The sequence below is a fragment of the Notothenia rossii genome (genome assembly GCF_949606895.1).
Source record: "Notothenia rossii genome assembly, chromosome: 6".
NCBI classification, from domain to species: Eukaryota; Metazoa; Chordata; class Actinopteri; order Perciformes; family Nototheniidae; genus Notothenia; species Notothenia rossii.
This window is the reverse complement of record NC_136909.1, coordinates 26,475,540-26,494,327: the sequence shown is the minus strand read 5'-3', so window position 1 is coordinate 26,494,327 and position 18,788 is coordinate 26,475,540. Positions and strand designations below refer to the sequence as shown.

The 18,788-nt window shown below is 39.2% G+C and overlaps 1 long non-coding RNA gene across 1 annotated transcript in view; it reads left to right on the top strand.

The window, feature by feature from the left end:
* LOC307044981 overlaps window positions 1-16,600 on the top strand; it is a 63,832-nt gene extending 47,232 nt beyond the window's left edge. Inside the window, exon 3 of the long non-coding RNA XR_013809756.1 lies at window positions 16,463-16,600. This is a non-coding gene — a long non-coding RNA (uncharacterized lncRNA). The remainder of the gene's footprint in view (window positions 1-16,462) is intronic.
* The last annotated feature ends 2,188 nt before the right edge of the window (window positions 16,601-18,788 follow it).

Below are 18,788 nucleotides of genomic sequence, written 5' to 3'. Positions count from 1 at the left end.
TCTGAAACTTGACACTGCTTTTTTTTGTGGGGCAATTTAATAGGAAATGTTACTGTGATGTGACCGTATCCTAAAAGTGTATTAACGCAAGACTTAAACTAGTTTCCAACAAAATCACTTTCTACTCCTGTTTGAGTGATGCCAAGCTGAATTAGGAAATAGCTTCTACTTGAACAAAACAGACATTTGACATCAATACTAAAGATTTAGGTCTTCAATAGAAAAAGAGAGCCAAAGACAGACAGTAACAATTTTACACGTAGATGGTTTTGTCTTTTCCTTGGATTTGTTGATAACAACAACAAATGGAGAGCCTGGATGTTAAACGAATAATGCTGTGTGAGTAAGTGTGTGTGTCAGTCCCTGTTAGTGATCCTCTATATCTCTTCTGATCAATACGTGAGTGTGAAACCTAACCTGCGGTGCTGTCACCCTGGACTGCATCCTCAATCTCTCAGTCTGTCTGATGGATGCAGGCAGTGCATCTCTCATGGAGGCGGCTCCATGCGGGCGTGCAACTGCTGGTAGACTGAAGTTACAGGTTGAAAGAGTCATGGCCTGCAGGAGAAGAAGCTACAGCAAACGTCCTCACTGTTCAAAGAAGAGGCCTTTTGTTGTTACAAATGGTATTTAGGTTGCAGAGGCTCAATGCAGACACCTTATTTGAGTCAATTCAGCTGAGATGAAGGACTTCCATCAGGCTTTACTGCTCTCCAAATACAGGATAATGTGTTGTACCTGCACTTGAAAGCATAATCAAACTCACTGCTCCAAAGTAAACTTGTCAACACATTTTGTGCATGCAATTGTAGGATCATTCTAAATAAATGGGAGTAATGTCTGTTGTTGTGTCATTCATGCTAAACTATGTCAACAAACCAATAAAGGATTAGATAAACGTGAACACTTGTAGGTTCAAAACCCTTCCTGGTATCAGTGGCCAAAAGATAGGCTTCATGTTTAGTATAGTTCAGCACCTAAGTGGCGCCTAACTGTGTGCTATGACTCAAATAAGGTTTTACATAACTTTATGAATACATGCAAGTCAATTGTCCTGACCCAAATCGTAGTTATATATTCTTGGGAAATTCTGAAAAGACAAGACAATGGTTAAACCAAAGATACTTTACTGTACAAGTGAGCAGAGACATCAAAATGTATTCACAAAATTCAACCTGGACAAGCAATCAAGTTAAGCATCATATTCACTGTATCCCTCAACACTGGAATTTTTTTTTGGGGTTTTCGTTTATGAAGTTGGGACAGTTTGAGAATCATCACTAGCACCTCACTTGAAATCCTTTAAAACCCTATCATTTTTTAATTGCCAATAAATATTGAATATCTGCACTGGTCATGAAAAGTATTGGTACAAAAACTGAGACGGAGAGCAGTCGATTTTCTACATGCAAAGGAATTTTTTTTTTAAAAACAAAGTATTTTTTTTATTTTTTATTGATTTATCTGAATATATTTGTTCTTTATTTACTGCTTAATTGTTTGGTCTATACTATGTAGTAACATTTTGAAAAATACCCATAAATCTTTCTTAAAACTGCAAGGTGATGTCATTAAATGTCTTATTTTGTTCTACCAACCGTCCCAAACCCAGAGATATACAATGTAAATTTATCAGGTTTCATGCATTTTATTTTTAACCTGCTTTCTAAAAGGGGAGAACTTTCCCTTTGTGTGCCAAGAAAGTACTTACAGAAGATTAAAGGTGGTTGTGGCATGGTGAGAATCCTGGGCCAGTTGGAGGCTCCGCTCTGCTCAGATATTCATTTGGCTTTCGAGGAGCAAGAGAAATGTGAGAATGTTACACAACGTAATGTAGTTTTCCTCTCCAGTGAGCATACGCCACGCAGGACAGTAAAGGTAGTGTCAGAAATGCTGGAGGTGTTCAAACGTCAAAGTGTGAGCTACACAATGGTTCAACATTTGCTATTTTGGTGCCACCGTGTCTGCATGTCGCTATTTGTGTCTGTGGTCTTTGTTTTCCTTGTAATTTACCACACATCTAAAGCAAATGGCTCTCTTTTAGCAGCTCAGATTGTAATCTCAGCATGGAAGGGCATTACTGTGAAACACTCAAGCCCAACCCCAGATTACAAGAACCCAAATAGGTTGTGCGGTTGTCAAAGAACAGCCTTATATGAATGATTACCCACGCCCACAATTAGCAGCAATTTCACATAATTTAGGCAGTACACTTTGTTTTTCTATGATTTTGTATCTATGGGAGTTGGAATGGGCAATCAATTGGCTGCTCTAGGGACCCACATTTAACACTGCTCTTTTGTTTCATAGTGAGAACTTTGTTAAAGATACATGGAAAAAACAAAGCCAATAATATGTTCTCACTGCATTTATTAGTTTTAAGTATTAAGAGCTGGAGGAAAGCAGCTTCTCTCCTGCCAAATGTAGCGGATCTTTGAAGTTAGTTATGAACATTTGTAAAGATCTTCCAAGTCTAAAAGTCCATTATCTCTTCTAGTCAAACGGTAAAACTGTAACCTATAGGTAATTACTATAATCAGTAAAGCTCTCACAGATGTTCCTTTGGCTCCCTGTGTGAGAGGTCACAGGTTAGGTCAGATGAGGATATTATTTTGGGAAGCTTCTCAGTGTTTGTGCCTTTTTTCTTCCACATATTTGATGTAACTGTATGAGAGGCTGATGCAACTGAAGAGTTTTGCAGTTGAACCTTGTGTTGGTCCCTGCTGTAGCCCAAGTTCTCCCTAAACAGGCCCCTCGACTAATTTGATCCAAGCAGGAGAGAAAAGCAGACAGAAATCTGCCTGTTAAAGTTGAACTGAGAAACTTTTACTGTAACTTTATAGACACATTGTTTTTACACTTATTCAGATGGAAACTAATTACTGGAATATCTTGCAATAAAATATGTGCTTGGCTTTCTAGACAAGGAATATTAAAGCTGACATTTTTTTTTTTTGTGGTCGACCATGGACTTATTAGAAGATAGAGGAAACGCACACTGTTGACTTCTGAAAAAATAAGAAATAAAAGTAATTTAAATATGTTCATGGTTTAGGTTTTTCTTCACCATTACAGTAACAACGACACTTTTAAGTCGGAATAGTTTGATGTTGACCGTAATGTGTACCAATCCTATCCGAACATCAAAACCAGGCCCCGGAATCGATGCCAGAAGTTCCCTCTCTCAAATGAGTCCCATATGGTTTCAACCAAAACAACTGCTTGGCCTTGTCTGGATTTAAACAAAAGTGCTGTATCTTTGTGGACTATACAGTAGTTTGACTTCATGCATGTTTACATGTGTTTGTGTTAGAGTTAACACTCCTTAGCAAAGTAATTTTTCACAAAATATCATGATATTTAAAACGTTTCCTTCAGTAATTCTTTACGTCATATTCTCTATGGAGTCAGACTTTGTACCATTTGCCTTTTGTCCAATCAGAGGGAAGAGAGTTACCAATGTTCACACTAGCACTTCTTAAACCATGGCAGTGTTCTTTGGTATATTGCAGTTAACCAACAATAAGTTAGACCTTCTGTTGCAGCAATGTATCCCATGTTCCTCAAACAAATTATAATTGACTGAGTTGAGCGAAAGTTCTCAGGCTCATGTTTTATGCATCAGCGCTGGCTGTCTGTCTGCTTTTGTCATTGATATGGAGCCTGGCCTGCTTTGCTCTTCCTGGAATGGCAAGAGGGCTTGAGTTTTATTCCAGCACATCCCCAGTCTATTACCCAGAGGGCTGTGCAGCTCATTCCTTGGCCTTAACAATACCTTGAAGTGCCTGCATGCAATTGTGTTGATATGCATTTGATGTTGTGTATGGTCAACTCCAAAAGAGTTTGTTACATTTACTAACAATCTTTCCCTCTAAACTTCATATCTTTGTTTTGGTTTGCATATGTGTGGGAAGAACACGTATTGAGATCACATACTAAAAACTGTTTAAAATGTAAGAGTTTTCATCAAGATGTTTATGCTTATGTTGTGAATGTAACCTATTTCTACACAGGACATATTGTCTTTAATCATCAGACTCCCCACAATATGATATAATCACAATACAAAAGTTAAAAAACTACGTTTTTACAATTCAATTTTATTGAGATATTAAACATTTAAACATCTCACTTCCAATCCTATTGAACTCATCAGAGAAAAAGCTCATCACCAGGTGACTGCTAAATGAGTTGTTGCCAAAAAGATTGGTACTTGACGTCTTTATTTTAATACAGCATAGCAACAGATACAATGCTGTGTTGATTTTTTATAGTTATTAATGAATTTGGATTCTAAATAAATGTAGTAGAGTAGGAAGTACAATATTTTTCTTTGAAAAGAAGTGCAGCTCAATTGTAAAATAAATGTACATGTGTATGCAGGACAGCAACTGATCAATCTACTTAGTTTCTCCCACCACTGGTACATGTTGCCAGAGACTGCATCCGTACCACTGAGCAGTTACACACTCAGGGTGCAGCCTGCCTTGGTAAAATTAGAACGTCATATTGGGTGCTGACAGAAAAGCTGAGAGCAGGGCAGCCCTGCAGTCATTTTGGAGATGACATGGCCTATCTGTCATGGGATGCAGCTGCTCCTGTCAGGTATGGGAGGGGGGGTTGTGTAAATCAGGTCCTGCATTTCCCCAAACTCCCACCACAGACTTCAGTGAAGCCTGTTGGAAAAATCAGGCTACTTGCAAGAAATCATTTGGACTCTCAAGGCCTAACTCAGGAGGGTTTGTCCTCTTCCCATAATGTGTAAAACTACTACGAATAAAACTAGAATGAGCATTACAGTGAAGAGTGAAGAGTGGTAAAGAGTTTAGATTTTGTTATTTCTGTTTGTACCGATGTTTAACATCTGAAGTTAAACTATTTTAAATACTACTCTTATACTACTCTTCCTTCTTTCTTTTCAGGGGCCTGCATGAGAAAAGCTTTACGTTACTGTAAGTGTAGTTGGCAGATTCTACCTGCCAAAAGTTCATTATGCCCTATTGCATTGACTTGAAATGCAAATGCGTGCACACACAAAAGCACTTCCTTAACACACACCATGTGCAGACCATGTTATCTCAAGTTCAAAGCATTGCCCGGGTGTCTTTCTTCTTCTCTGAAGAGGATTACTCAAGCTTAGAAAATGCTTTAATGATAAGACCGGAGAGTGCTGGAGAGTTTGATATCAAAGATCCCAAGATCAGACGCGCTGACCTTGTTTCCTGTGTGAGGGGAAGACGTCTATACTGTTTAGCCAAAGTAAAGCAACAGTTGTTTTAAACTCAATGATTTTACCCAGCAGGGTTTTTAGTCGGTGAAATATTCGATATGGATTAATCTTCAAAACAATATTTACTACATTATTGTTTATGCATGCTGAACATTTTATTTAGGGCAATAGTTTTGCAAGTTGGTGAACCGAAAAGTTAGTGTAATACCCTGGAAGCAGGCTTTCAACAAATCAAAACCAAACGCCATGACCTCTATGGTAATACGGCTCTGTCTGCTGTCAATGGAGAAATAATTTCACCACTAAAGCAGGTGGGAAAGACACAACGATAATGGCAACATTTTATCAAAGATTTTTTGTTTAGACCTTAGTCCGTCAAGATATCACTGATTAGAGTTTGACGGTTTTCAGAGTTTGCTTACTAAGACAAAATAATTAATGAAAACAAACAGTCGCAGCGTGCAAGATTTGTCAAAACACGTTTGAGGATTGAGGTTGAAGGCATTTCAGATGTGACATTACATTACAACACCACCAAAAACAACATTTGATGCCAGTTAAAGATAATACCACATTAGCTTTTTTATCGTGTGTTTGTGGGTTGAAGTGCGCTGACAGACATGAAAAGCATTTATGCTTCATGTGATCAGCAGAGCATTTAACTTGACAGGCGAGTAGAGGAGATTGAAAGAAAACTATAACTACCAGTGACAGATAGACGTTGTGTCTTGTGATGTACATTGTCAAGTGTGTTGCTGCTCAGATTTTACACAGATTCATTTCTGTAGGCCTTCATTTCTTTGACTTGATGGATACATATGACTGGAAGACATCAAGTTAGATTTATGTCTTGGAACACTCATTACTTTAATCAAAGCTTATTTCAGCCTGAACTGGCAGCTGTTTTCAGTGAAAAGGCTCTAAAAGAACTCACTACATTACCTGCTCAGCCCCAACGCCTAGCTTTTGAATATAGTATATATAATATAGTACATTTAGCAGTTTAGCAACCAGAAATCTCCCTTCGGAGTTAGTGAAGACTAAAATAGAACCAAAACGTATCACAACTCTAAATAAATGAAAATGTTTCGCCACAGTTTGCAAGCTACTTGTCCGTCTGCCTGCAAGAGTCCCAAAAATCCATATAAATCTTGGGTTGAATCAAAAAGACTCACACAACTCATAAATAACATGTTATGGCGACTTTTTATTAGCTTCTGTAATGGTAAACCAACATCAAATTAACATAGGTGCTATTTACTGCAAAGACTATAACTTGCGTCAACGCCTTTGTCAAGGTGTGTCTGAAAAAACACACTGACAGAAGCCAGGTTGGTTTGAAACTTCGGTAATAACTTTATTAGCTGAGAGAACAGCTGTTTTTCTATCCTTTTTCTAATTTTACCAGCTCGGCTTTGGAGTGCCTGATGTCTTTGACCCCAAAGGTCACTTTAGGCATCCAATAAACGGAGTCTGTTATTATCACATATTCTACTACTATCTTAATGTAGCCTTGCTTACAGGCTTGCGAGACCCACTTTTGAAATCCTTGAGTTCTAACTTTCAAACTGCGGGCTTATCTTTAGTGTTCTTGAGTGTTCTCAGGAATACGTCTGGAGGAGGAAGATAAAAGAAATCAGCAGGGGCAGAGAAAGGTCTTGGAGTTGACATTATCCAGCCATCTGTGAAAGGGACTTTCAAATGGTTCAATGTTGACTGATAAGTCCGGCTCTGGTCTTCCTCTTTATCTTCATTTGGGGTGGACAGATTGCGACAGAAAGTATGTCTGGACAGGGAAGGCCAGAAGAAGGAGCAGATTGTTCGGCTGCTGTCACAGATGGATCAGAGGTCTGCAGTGTGCTGGATGGATGAGTGTGTTCGCTGTGTGTTTGCAGTGTCTATATGGACCCAGACTGCCAGACTCCATACATGGAGACAGCCAGGGTGCACGGCTGGGTCCAGGAAATGACCGTGATTATGCCAAATGTCCCCTTTGCCTCTGTGTCCCTCATGGTGATGGATATGGTATGTAATAGAATGAAGATGTGGCCTCACTGTTCACCAGTCTTTGCTGTCCTATTAGTCTCAAATGTACTATTCTCAAATGAGACATGAATGCCTTCGCTATCTGTTCTCATGGGCATTTTTGGCCTACATTAGTTTATACTTTGAGTGATGAGTGAACATTTTCCTACAAAATATTTCAAGGCAACTAAGTTAGCAGGCACCCAAGGGTCTTGTGCAAGTCACTGCACATCCACACTCACATTCCTGCCAGCTTACAGGACGACCAAAAGCTAACAGCGTGAGGTAACACAAAATGGCAGCACACAAGGTCGTAAACCTTTGGCCACCACAGCGGGGAAAACCTGCCCTTTCACACACACACACACACAGGGAAGAATTATGGGTACACACCTGGATTGGAAATGTGAGGGTAGCAACAAAATGAGACAGCCAGAGGGGGACATCTCTGAGCATTGATTCAAACTGATAAACTATTTGTTCACAACGTTATTAAGGTGAACTTACTTTGCTCATATTCTGTCCTCTATGATCCCTAAGTGTTGCGTCTTTACCATTTTTATCTAGCTTAACGTATCCTATTAAGGCTGAAGCCACAGTTCTGTGAACTTATTTTACATCAAATAGTTTTTGGTCCCCAAATCCCACAACGCATTGGTTAAAAAGTAGAAGCACTTTTAAGCGTCACTTGTTTATCACATGAACAGAATAATTAATGTTTTGAAACCTCTGCGTGTGATCAATGGGTTCCTCAGATATTATTACCATTTTGATGTGCAGCTTTTTAATGTCTTTAAAATGTCTTTTCACTATATCAACTTCATTACTTCATAAAACGTGATAGTTCTCAGAGATGTTGTGCATGCTGTGCATACGGATGACTTTTCTCTTTTCCCCCTCTCTTCTCCTGTTTCAGTTAACAAGCCAGAACGGTTCTTCTTCACTGTTTCCATTTCTTTAATGAAGACTAAACACACTCCACTAAATCAAACAACTACTAATTTTACATTTATGTGGTTTTTGGTATGCTTAAAACAGATGTAATGTTAATTTCAAAAGTTAAACATAATTTTCAGACTTTTTACCCCCAAGACATTAGCATTAGCACTTTTTATGCATAAAAGGTATTGTTCCTTAATCAAACAAGCCTACATTTGTACTAAGGCTGAATGATCAAATCCTTAGCAACACTCAATGTACATATAGGTGTGGGGGACACTTCTGTAGCAATTGGAAACAGGACTCGGAGAGACAGAGAGAGCTGGAGCTTTGATGGCAAACACTGACGGTTTATTTGGAGCTTTGGCCGTAGAATTCACAAGACATATCACGGGCCACGAGTTGACCACACGGTAGAGATGCCAAAAACTAGTTTGGAGTGTAATAATCAACATTCTTTATCAGCGAGACTAAACAAATATGGACCCTGAATCTAACTATAGCTCTCGTCCATAGGAAAGAATGTGCGCCAGGGAACCTACGTTCCTAAAAAGAAGGGCTTCTAGATGTCCCTGAACAATAAACTATCTAGTGCCAGCTTGTGCTCGGTCATAAGCTGGCGACAACAATACGCCCAAGCTGCCCCTCCTTAAGAGAGATAGCAGCAATACCCACGGCCGTAGACCGATGCCACGGGAAAGAAGACAGTGAAAAGAGAAAATGATGAACTGTGTCAAAGGTTTAAAACCTAAGCAAATTATTCTCCAACAATAGGTTTAGCAAAACTGCAGGAATAGACTTTAGGGTGAATCACACAATATACAGGCAGTGATTTATTGCAATTTAAGCTTATCATCTTGTTTTCAGAAGAAGTGGAATTGCTCCAAGTTGACATATATTACTGATTCATGGTTATTAGTCAACCTTGAATCCAAAAATCCATGAATTTGCTTCTACACTACATATTGCATAAACTGAAACTTTCTTGGCCCTTGGTTGAAGTGTCAACTATTTTGAATAGATTATTTCACATTTATTAATGTACTTGAGTTAACCTTCTTATAAACAAATAGACAATAAAAAACTCCTTTTGTGAAGGTAATAAAGCAGAGACACTGCAATCAGACACGGTTACGATGAGAGATGGTTATTGGAGCTAAATAACTATGATAATAGAATGACTTGGCTAATACATATTTGTAATGACTGAGCTTCAAGCATCACTATACTGAGCTTCCCCTTCCCATGGATCACTGTTAAATGAGTTGTGAATTTGGCTTGACGTATTGCTTGTTTATACAGAATTAACCAAACAAACATTAACCATTGTGGCAATAAGACTAATGAGAATCTCAAAGCAGTCCAATAAAGGACATGAAGTCATACTCTTTCTGGGCCTACAGATGTTTAGTAGAAAATGCACATTTTAGCCACATGTTATGTTTACGTTAAAAATATCTTTCCGTCCATCAAAGGCATTGCAAAAGAAAATGTTTTCCTTTTGGTGGTTTTGACAAGGCTTGTTGGAGTTTTTATTTGGCATAATGAGGTTCCAGCAATAGGCCACACTTTCTGAATTGGACTGATCCATTTTTCCTCCTATTGTATGCTTTAATGAGGCCGTTGGCTGGGTTACTTTTGTCCGTTGCTCTTGTGATTTGAGTCGAACAACACATACAACACGGTCATGAAGTGAGAGCTTTTTCCTCCAGGGAGTTATTGGATGTAAGAGAATAAAGTGATCTTCTGTGGGTCTATGTATATCTTTGTGTGTGTGTGTATGTACACTACACATTCACATTAAACCTTGAAAGGGAGACTATTAGAGATTTTGTTGATCCATGTTATGTCAGAGCATGACCTGTGTACAGTCAAGCTTTAACGAGGAACACAGAGCTACACACTTTAAGTCGTACATTCTGTCAATGGAGTCGGAACCTTGAAAGACAGACTTATTTTGCTCCTACCTGACAGTGCTGAATTAGCCCAGCGCCCTGATGGATTACCTGCGACTGACCTTGGGTGTTAGTTGTGATGAATCTGTCCAAATCCATCTGGGGCCCCACCTGACTGATGGCCTGGCTGTTATCAGTTGAAAGCTGACACTGGCGGGGTATGTTGTGGCAAAACATCAGCACCATGGCGGTTTTTGTTTAAAAAAGTTTGGATTCTTACTCAGGAGAAACATTTTGGAAAGCCTATCTTATTCCACTGAAAGACGAAACTATGAGAAAGTCATTAAAAAGCTTAACAAATTCCCATAGATGTCAGTGTAACCTGGATGTACTGTATTTTAATAAACAATTCAAACAATAAATAATCAACTGTCTTTGCAAATTGATTAAATTAGGTAAGTGGACTCAATGTGACAATAGGAAATAATTATTTATGCCAAGAAATGTAAATTTTGTTGATGGAATTCTACATTATTAATGGAATAGGCCAGATGACAAAATCTGTCCACCTGTCTGACAGTTTTAGTCAGTAAACAATTATATTTCAGTCTGCAATCACAGCTAGAAAATGTATCTTCCTGCTTTCTTTGGGACTAGTGTTATAAAGTGGTTGGTTAGTATTCTTGCGAGACCTGAGGCTGCAACTATTAGTTCACCTCGAGAACTTTTCTTTTGCTGATCAGATATGTCTGGCACATTAAAATTCAACACCACTTTTCACCATACAGACAATTTTTCTGTGCTTGACTCATGTAGTAACATTTTTGGAAACCCTGTCTTTAAGAATCAGTAAAAAAGGCCCCTTATTGAACTCCAACTTGTACTGGAAATTCTGGCTCAAGCTGTTTGCCTTTTGGTTCAGGAAAGTGTATTCTTAATCCCGCTCTTCATTTAGATCTTGCCAATGAAACACTATCTAGCCTGTGGCCAAGGTCATGGGCATCCATTGAGCGAAATAAGCATAAGGTAAAGGCAGACAATCTGCAGTTTAAACAACAATCTTAGTGTTCCGGATGGTTTCTCAGCGGGTCTTTACTTTGCAACGTTTTACTGCCTTAAGATAATCAAAACTCTGACAAAGTCAACGGCAAAATGTATGCAACAAAAAGATTATTGATCATCCTTTTATATTTCAAGCAAATGGATGGCAGTCAGGCATGTAGACATGTGAGGAGATAAGAGGAAGTGTGTTACTTGTTTGTGAAAAAGTGTTATACATCACCTTTTTGTTCTGAAACTAACACATGGTTTTAAAGTAAAAAAAGGGATGCTACACACATTCAGTACAGTACTATGATATCATTGAAAAAGAAAAAACTGCCCTTAATGAAGGGACTTCAGCTTCAAAAGTAAATACAATCAACATTCAAACGCTAAAACCTTCAAAATGTGAATTTGAAAAACAGTCTTTGAAAGCTGACACACCAAAATGGCGCCTGTGTTTCTTCAATGTACGCAACATGTGAATTGGTCACATCATTCTTATCCTCAGTAATCCCCTCGGTGTCAAGAGTTCACTGAGGATTGATCCATCTCCGATGCTATGTCAGACATGTGCTTTTTATTTGGTCACCAAGCAGCCACGCTGCCTTATCAGCATTGCAGAACCAGCTGGGAATGCACTCCTGCACTGCTTTGTTGGGGACATGGGCCAGTTGTAAAACATACTTTTGAGTTTGATGTACTCATCTTCATCATATTATCAGAAGTTCTCAAGCTCATGTGGGTTTTTCTTTGAAGTGAAATGTCTCCTCAAATAAAAGAATTAGGCAACGGCATGTATTTGACTTTTTCCATTGAAGGAACCTGGTTGTTGATGAAAGATTCTTTGCTTTAGTTCATGCAAAAATGGCCCGACAAAACCCTTCACTCTGCAACAAAGTACTTCTACAGGACTGGATTTAGCTTATTGATCATTTCCCGTCCTTAATTACAAATCACAAATGTGCCTTAAATTGAGAGTTCAGATCTTTGTAGTTTCTGCCTTTTGAGCTCTTCCAGAGTCCAGATCTTTTGGTGGCAATAGTTTTCACTTTATCTTGGTAGTATAGCAAAGCCAAGTTGTCATTACCATGGTGTTCTGCTGTTCCTGGATATTGCCTTAAATCAAACAGATGGGCAATACTTTACAAGTCATTCCTTGGAGTTTATATTATTAACATTTTGGCTGTTTTATCACTTATTGTAATAATACGTATTGTTTCTTCTAATAATATAAAGCAACTTTCTTTCTGGTACTAGACAACCTTTTTTAAACTACCTTTTTAAACAGACATTTTGAACATATTTAATCTACTGATAGGAAAACATATAATAACTTTAATTGTAAAGTAAGCTCATGGCTTACTTGTGAATTATGAATATACTTTGGTCTTTTTGAAATCGCACAGTAATCTTTCCTTGAGAATTCGATTTGATAGGAGGCCAGTGCCAGCAGGATTGTGGTTTGGAGTTAATTTCCTCCATGTGCAGTGTGGGAGGAGGAGTGAGGTGCTTTTGGGGGGCTGCAGAGGGGCAGTGGTCTTGGAGGAGCTAAGAATGACATGCAATTAATCAGCATATGCAGAAGACCGATATCACTTCAGTGTGGAGGCTGGAATAGAGGCCCGTCTGTGCTGAACAGCTGCAGGAGGGAACTGGGCCTTTGCCTTTCTTAGACATGTGGACGGAGGGAGGAAGAGAGAGGGAGAGAGTGAGGCAGTGAAAGTTAGTGAAAGAGAGAGAGTGTATATATGTGTGTGTGTGAGACCACTTACAAATGGGGTGGAGGAGGGGAGGAGGAGACCGAGAGGAAGAGAAAAAAATGTAGGTTTTAATAGCCTTCCCACATCTGTTTATTTAGAAAAGAAACCATTGTGTCATTCAGTTATTCTAACAACCTACACCAGGGCCAATGTTAGTCCCACAATGACGGCTTTTTAAATACACAGTTTACACTCCTATGAAGTGGCCTCATAACTGCGTTGGAGCCTCAGGAACGTGCCAAATGGGGGAACATGCTTGGGTTTCACATTCCCTCCCGCACTACTTGACGTCTCTATAGCAGACTAGGATGCCAGAGGTTGGCCGGGGGAGATCTGGTGGGGGCCATTTGTCTTGGTCTCGTGTGCTTTTTTCTGGGTCTAATCTCTTAAATTGGTACTCGAGGTTTGGAGGCCTGCCAAAAAAACTGCAGGGGGTTCTGGGATGCAAGTATGAAAGCCGTATGAAAGCCGTGCGAAAGCTGTGCAAGAGGGTGAGATGGCATACTGCAGAGTGTTCTGTTGTTTACATATCCTAGAAACTGTGCACTCAAAGACTGGGTAGCATTAATGTTACATAGGCACAGAGGGCTTCAATGTCATTCTTTATTAAAAGAACATGTTCAACCTAGTATGCTAAGTTAGAGTTTTATTGGACAAGTTGATTAAAGAAAAACATAATCACCAATGAAATAACCCTTTGAACATGTTTTCACACAAACAGAAGAACATGTTTCCAGCCTCTCCAATCTGGAAATGTGAGTTTTGGACTGACAAATAAATACATTTAAGACTTCACCTTCGACTTTTGTTTTATGGAGCAAACTATTAATTTATTTCTCTAGAAAATAATTGACAGATTAGTCAATAATGAACAGTTAATGGCAACACTTTCCTTAATGAGAGAATTTACAAAAAGATCAAAGTATAAAGATTGTTGGTGGTTAACATGCTAACACAAGGCTAATTGGAAATAAACACTGCTAAGCTCAGGTACAGTTGATGTCATTAGTTTTACAAATATTGCGTAATAAACCAAAATAATTAAGCACCTCAAGTATTTGAAACTTTTTCCAGATGGCCCTAACAATAATTGCAGGTCTGTGACGGGACACAAACTGTGGTTTCCTGTATGAAGTCAAACATGCAACATTCATACCCACTACTCCAACCTCCACACCCTTACTTTCTGCCATGCCACATACACACTCTCGAAGGGCACTGAACTTTGGCATTGGACGTAAATGATTACCTCTAGAGTGGTCTAGTTTTAACACTTTGTAGGATACTGAGGCTGAAAGTATCCTTTACCCAATATAGGGCTTAGTATTGAGCCTCAAATCTTCTTCAGTGGCTACCACAAAGTGTTCAATCTAACAAGTTTAAAAACTGCTGAGAATTGAAAGTTTGCTCCGGATAGTTCCTGCTGTAAGTTAGGTCAAGTTCTGAACTGTTTGTGTTAGGACAACATTACATGCCAATGGATTGACGCTGTTTAATTAATTGTGGTAATCAGGAGGAAACATTTTAGTATTCCTCATACTTCAGGTGTTCTTTTGGTATTAGTAATTCAGTTCAGTGACTAGATTTGCAGCAGCACCCACATTTTCTTTTAAGCGACAAAGCACTACAGTCAGTTATAACACCACTATCACCAAAAGTTTAGTCGTAAAAAATACAATACAACAATAAGGAATAAAGTTCACTTGAAGTCCCCATCACTCTCAATGAAGGAGCTGAATCTTTTATAAACATGAGATCAGGCATGTTTAGCACATGCTGTAGGGATTCTTTGTTGTGTTTTTACATGGTACATTCTGTCTTGCTGCTCTCCATGTTGGGGAGATTAAGGTCATGTGTCTGTGTCGGAGGTTAGGTCTTTATTGGTTGGTCCATATGTGCTGGTGTTTGCATTGATATGAAAGGCCTTCGGGCCTGTATAAACAGCCGCTCATACTGGCTAATGGCTTAGCAGCATGTGTTGAAGCAGCTGCTCGTGTGATATGCGTTGTGTGGAGGCCGTGTAGAGACTCGGAGAGGTCTGTCGAGGTAAATACTGTAAAAGTGACCTGGATGTAATTACAGATCTAAAAGCACATTCTCCACCACTAATGGACTTTGCTGTTTACTATTAGAGGACATACGGGCCAGGATGTCTAGGTCTGCCTGTTTTAGGGGCTCAAATAAGGAAAATTATCCTCAAGACTGTTTTGCAGGTTCCACTTGGGAGCTCGCGGGGAGAGGAGAGCCTCTGTCTCTTTAACACTTATAGTTGCAAAGTGGTATTAGCCATTGTTGCCCTGTGAGCAAACACTTGGCGTGCATGCTTAATTGTCGAATGGTGTTTGGACGGTTTGCAAAGTCTTTTAGAGCTACTTAGTGTAGCAGGAAGCTAAAGTGCATGCAATTTGATCCTGGACTTAGCACCCTTGATGTATGTCATACTTCTATCTCTCTCTCTCTCTCTCTCTCTCTCTCTCTCTCTCTCTCTCTCTCTCTCTCTCTCTCCGGCATTTCTGCCCTGTCACAAAAAGGTCACAATACCTGTAGACTTCCTGTCTGGTCAACTGAAAGTCTGCAATATCAGAAAAAAACATACATTTCTGTTTAATATACATTGTTTTTTTTAGGGGCGGGGCATTTATATGACTTTTTTTATTGGGACAGTAGAAAGAAGACAGGAAATGAATAAAGGTCTGAAGCCAGACACCGACCGATGGTACGGTGCAGCTTGCAGCTAGTTCCTTTTCAACAAAGCTGATCGAATACACACTAAAACCCTAGTTTAAGTTAATAAAATGTTACACTCATTCTTAAATGATGGCTGCTGCCACCGCCTGATTGTGATGATTATTTTATCAGTCTGTTTTCTGTTTTGATGGGACACCAATGTGCACATCAGGTCTTCTAGAAGTTATAATGCAGTGGACTGTGCTAAAAGGGTCGGCAGGATCAGTGACGATTTGACATGATGGATGACTTTAATCTCACTGATTAAAGGAACGCGCCCCCCATAAAACTTCATTTAACATTTTAACCATTTAGCAGGTTTTTGAAGAAGGGATCCACCCACTCAGTTAAACAGGAAAGGAAGTTTCAATTTCATACTCTCTAAAAATGTGGGTGTGTAACCCTGACTTGGTTTTAAGTCAAATGTGTTTATTTCCCTGAAAGCTGAAAGTGTTTGTGTTGGTATTTAGTGCTGCAGGAGATCCTCCCTTAACATCAAAATGCCTTGGAATACCGCAAAACTCCTGGAAATCATAAAAATAGTTGGTTTATTTTTGACTTTCTGACAGTATCTGCCAACGTGTACAGTTGTAATCACTTGTGCGTCACTGTGCAGTTCCCCACCGAACAAATTAACCCAAATCCCCAGAAGAGGAGGGACTAACCAGAGGCAAATTAATAGGCAGACACGAGGAAGGAAATGAATCCTTAATCTTATTTGGTTCCGTTCCAAATAACTTATCACTTGCCATTATCGCTTCTCTGAAATCCCAAAGAGGAAGCAATTTGAATGGATAGTTCCTGCCAACTCATTTCCTGTATCCTGATATTTCCTTTTTCAGACGGCGCTGTGCAGGCCCACTGCTGCTGACCTTCTCTGCTGGGATTCAGCTCAAGCAGTTACTCTTGAAATCCTCTCTTTACACTTCAACAGCAGCAGTCCTGTGACCATTAATGAGTTGGAAATGTTTCAAATGTGCAGCAAGAATGTCAAAATGTATCAAATAGAGCATCATAAATGTCTTTAATTAAATTGTTTCCGTTTTTCTTTCTAATAGAAACTGTAAACACAATTTGAAGCCATTATTCTTTTTTAACCAAAGTTATATTTTAAGTAATTTTACAAAACACCTGCAGGGAATGGTTTTAATACCATTATGTTTGTCCCTTAATTGGACTGTTGCGGCGAGAACTCTGGTTTAATTGAGCCCTTAAAGTAACGACACTCCGCTCTCGGTGCAGCACATCTGGTTTAAGCGTACAGCTGTTGGCAAAGACAAAAGTGTTGGATGATTCGATCAGCTTTTTTCTCATCTGTAAGTGTTTAGGATGAAAGGTTTTTTTATGTGTTTGATGAGATTTTAAAGAGGTATTTTCTCCTAGAAGTCTTGACTTAATCCATTTTCGAAACAGGCAAATTATTATGGACTCTGAAAGGCTAAAATTGCTGTTTTATTGACACAAATATAAAAAGATGAATGAATTCTTGCTTGAATGGTGTTGCCTCTGTTTCCTATTACAGTTGTGCACTTAAAACAATGAAGACGTTGGTGTTTGGGAATCTGTTGTCGAAGAACATGGTGTTGCTATTCTTTGTGCTGGAGGGCAAGGCAGCAGAGGGACTCCTGAAATATTGAGTTCCCTGTATCCATCATTTTCGACGAGTTGGGACTTTGGAGTAGCGCCAGCAGCGTCTGTGCTAGCCAGCCGTAACTGACATTGAGTGCATTGTTTGCAGTGGGAAGCTCACGGCTGTGGCCTAAAGGTACATTCCTGAGATCAGAATGCTGTTTGAAACACAAACAGCCTTTGTGCCCTCGCTGCTCTCTTTCCCTGACTCCCTCATCCACATCAGGCCTCAAGAACTAAACTGCCTCCTCTCGCTCATGTGTCAACATGTGGGCTATCATTTTACTCACTCACTCACACACACACACACACACACACACACACACACACACACACACACACACACACACACACACACACACACACACACACACACACACACACACACACACACACACACACACACACACACACACACACACACACACACACACACACACACACACACACACACACACTTGTGTGTTATTGTGATGATGAGGTCCAGGGAGATATCTTTGGGCAAAAGTATAAGGTCTTATCAAAGTCCAAAGTCTTTTGAAAACCAACAAGGTATTCAGAATCTTTATTACTTCTGTTGATGGTCAGAGAAAAAGCGATCACATAATAATTGAGGGCTTCTTTATGAACTGCAGCTTTTATTTTGTAGTTTTCCCACATTTTGATGACTAATCAAAGAAATCAGGTTAATCCATGAAAACAGCTCTTCGGTCCAGGTCAGTTCATCCAATACTATTAAACATTGTTGCTTTTTTTATTCAAACCAGTGGAAGAAATATTTGAAGACCTTCTGAATGTTTTTTTCCCACTTACTGCTTTATTTTACAGTTTAGAAAACGAGATCTTACCAAAGAAAAACTTCTATTTGCTGTATTTGTAATATGCAAGTAAAAACCACTAAATATATTACAACTCGGTACAATTGCAATTTATCTTCATTTTCTGTGTTCATTTAGCTTTTAGAGATTAATATTAGGAACATTTCTAATCTATAAAAACTAACATGTATGTAAGTGTGCATTGAGAAATCTGGCGTAGAGGCTGAATCAAGATACTATATTATGATTTACATTCAGGGATAATCAGTAACTTTAACAACTGTCACTTTTTATTACCCATTGCCCAACAAAGCATCTTGACACCTGTTTCACACTGGCAGTAGATTCATAAGGAAATGATTCAGTTATTTTCAGCAAAACTCCTGGAGTCCACTTATGAACACAGGCTGATGGTATGCTTTAAACAGCTGCAGTCAGTCGTGTTAGTTTGACTGGATTAATACCAGATCACATGTTGAGGCAAGACACTGCAAATGAATGTCCTCGTGATTCACCGGCTTACCATTTGCAATAATAGAAAGTGGGGAAGTTAGCCTTAATGTGTGATTATATTAAATGATGTTCACTGAGTGCCCTTTTTATCCCCCAATGAATTTGTGCTCAACTGCTCTGCTGAGGAAGAGTTAATAGGATGGGCATGATTAATTTATCAGTGAGGATGCTGCACAGATCATTAGCACGGCAGGCATAGAGTTCAGTG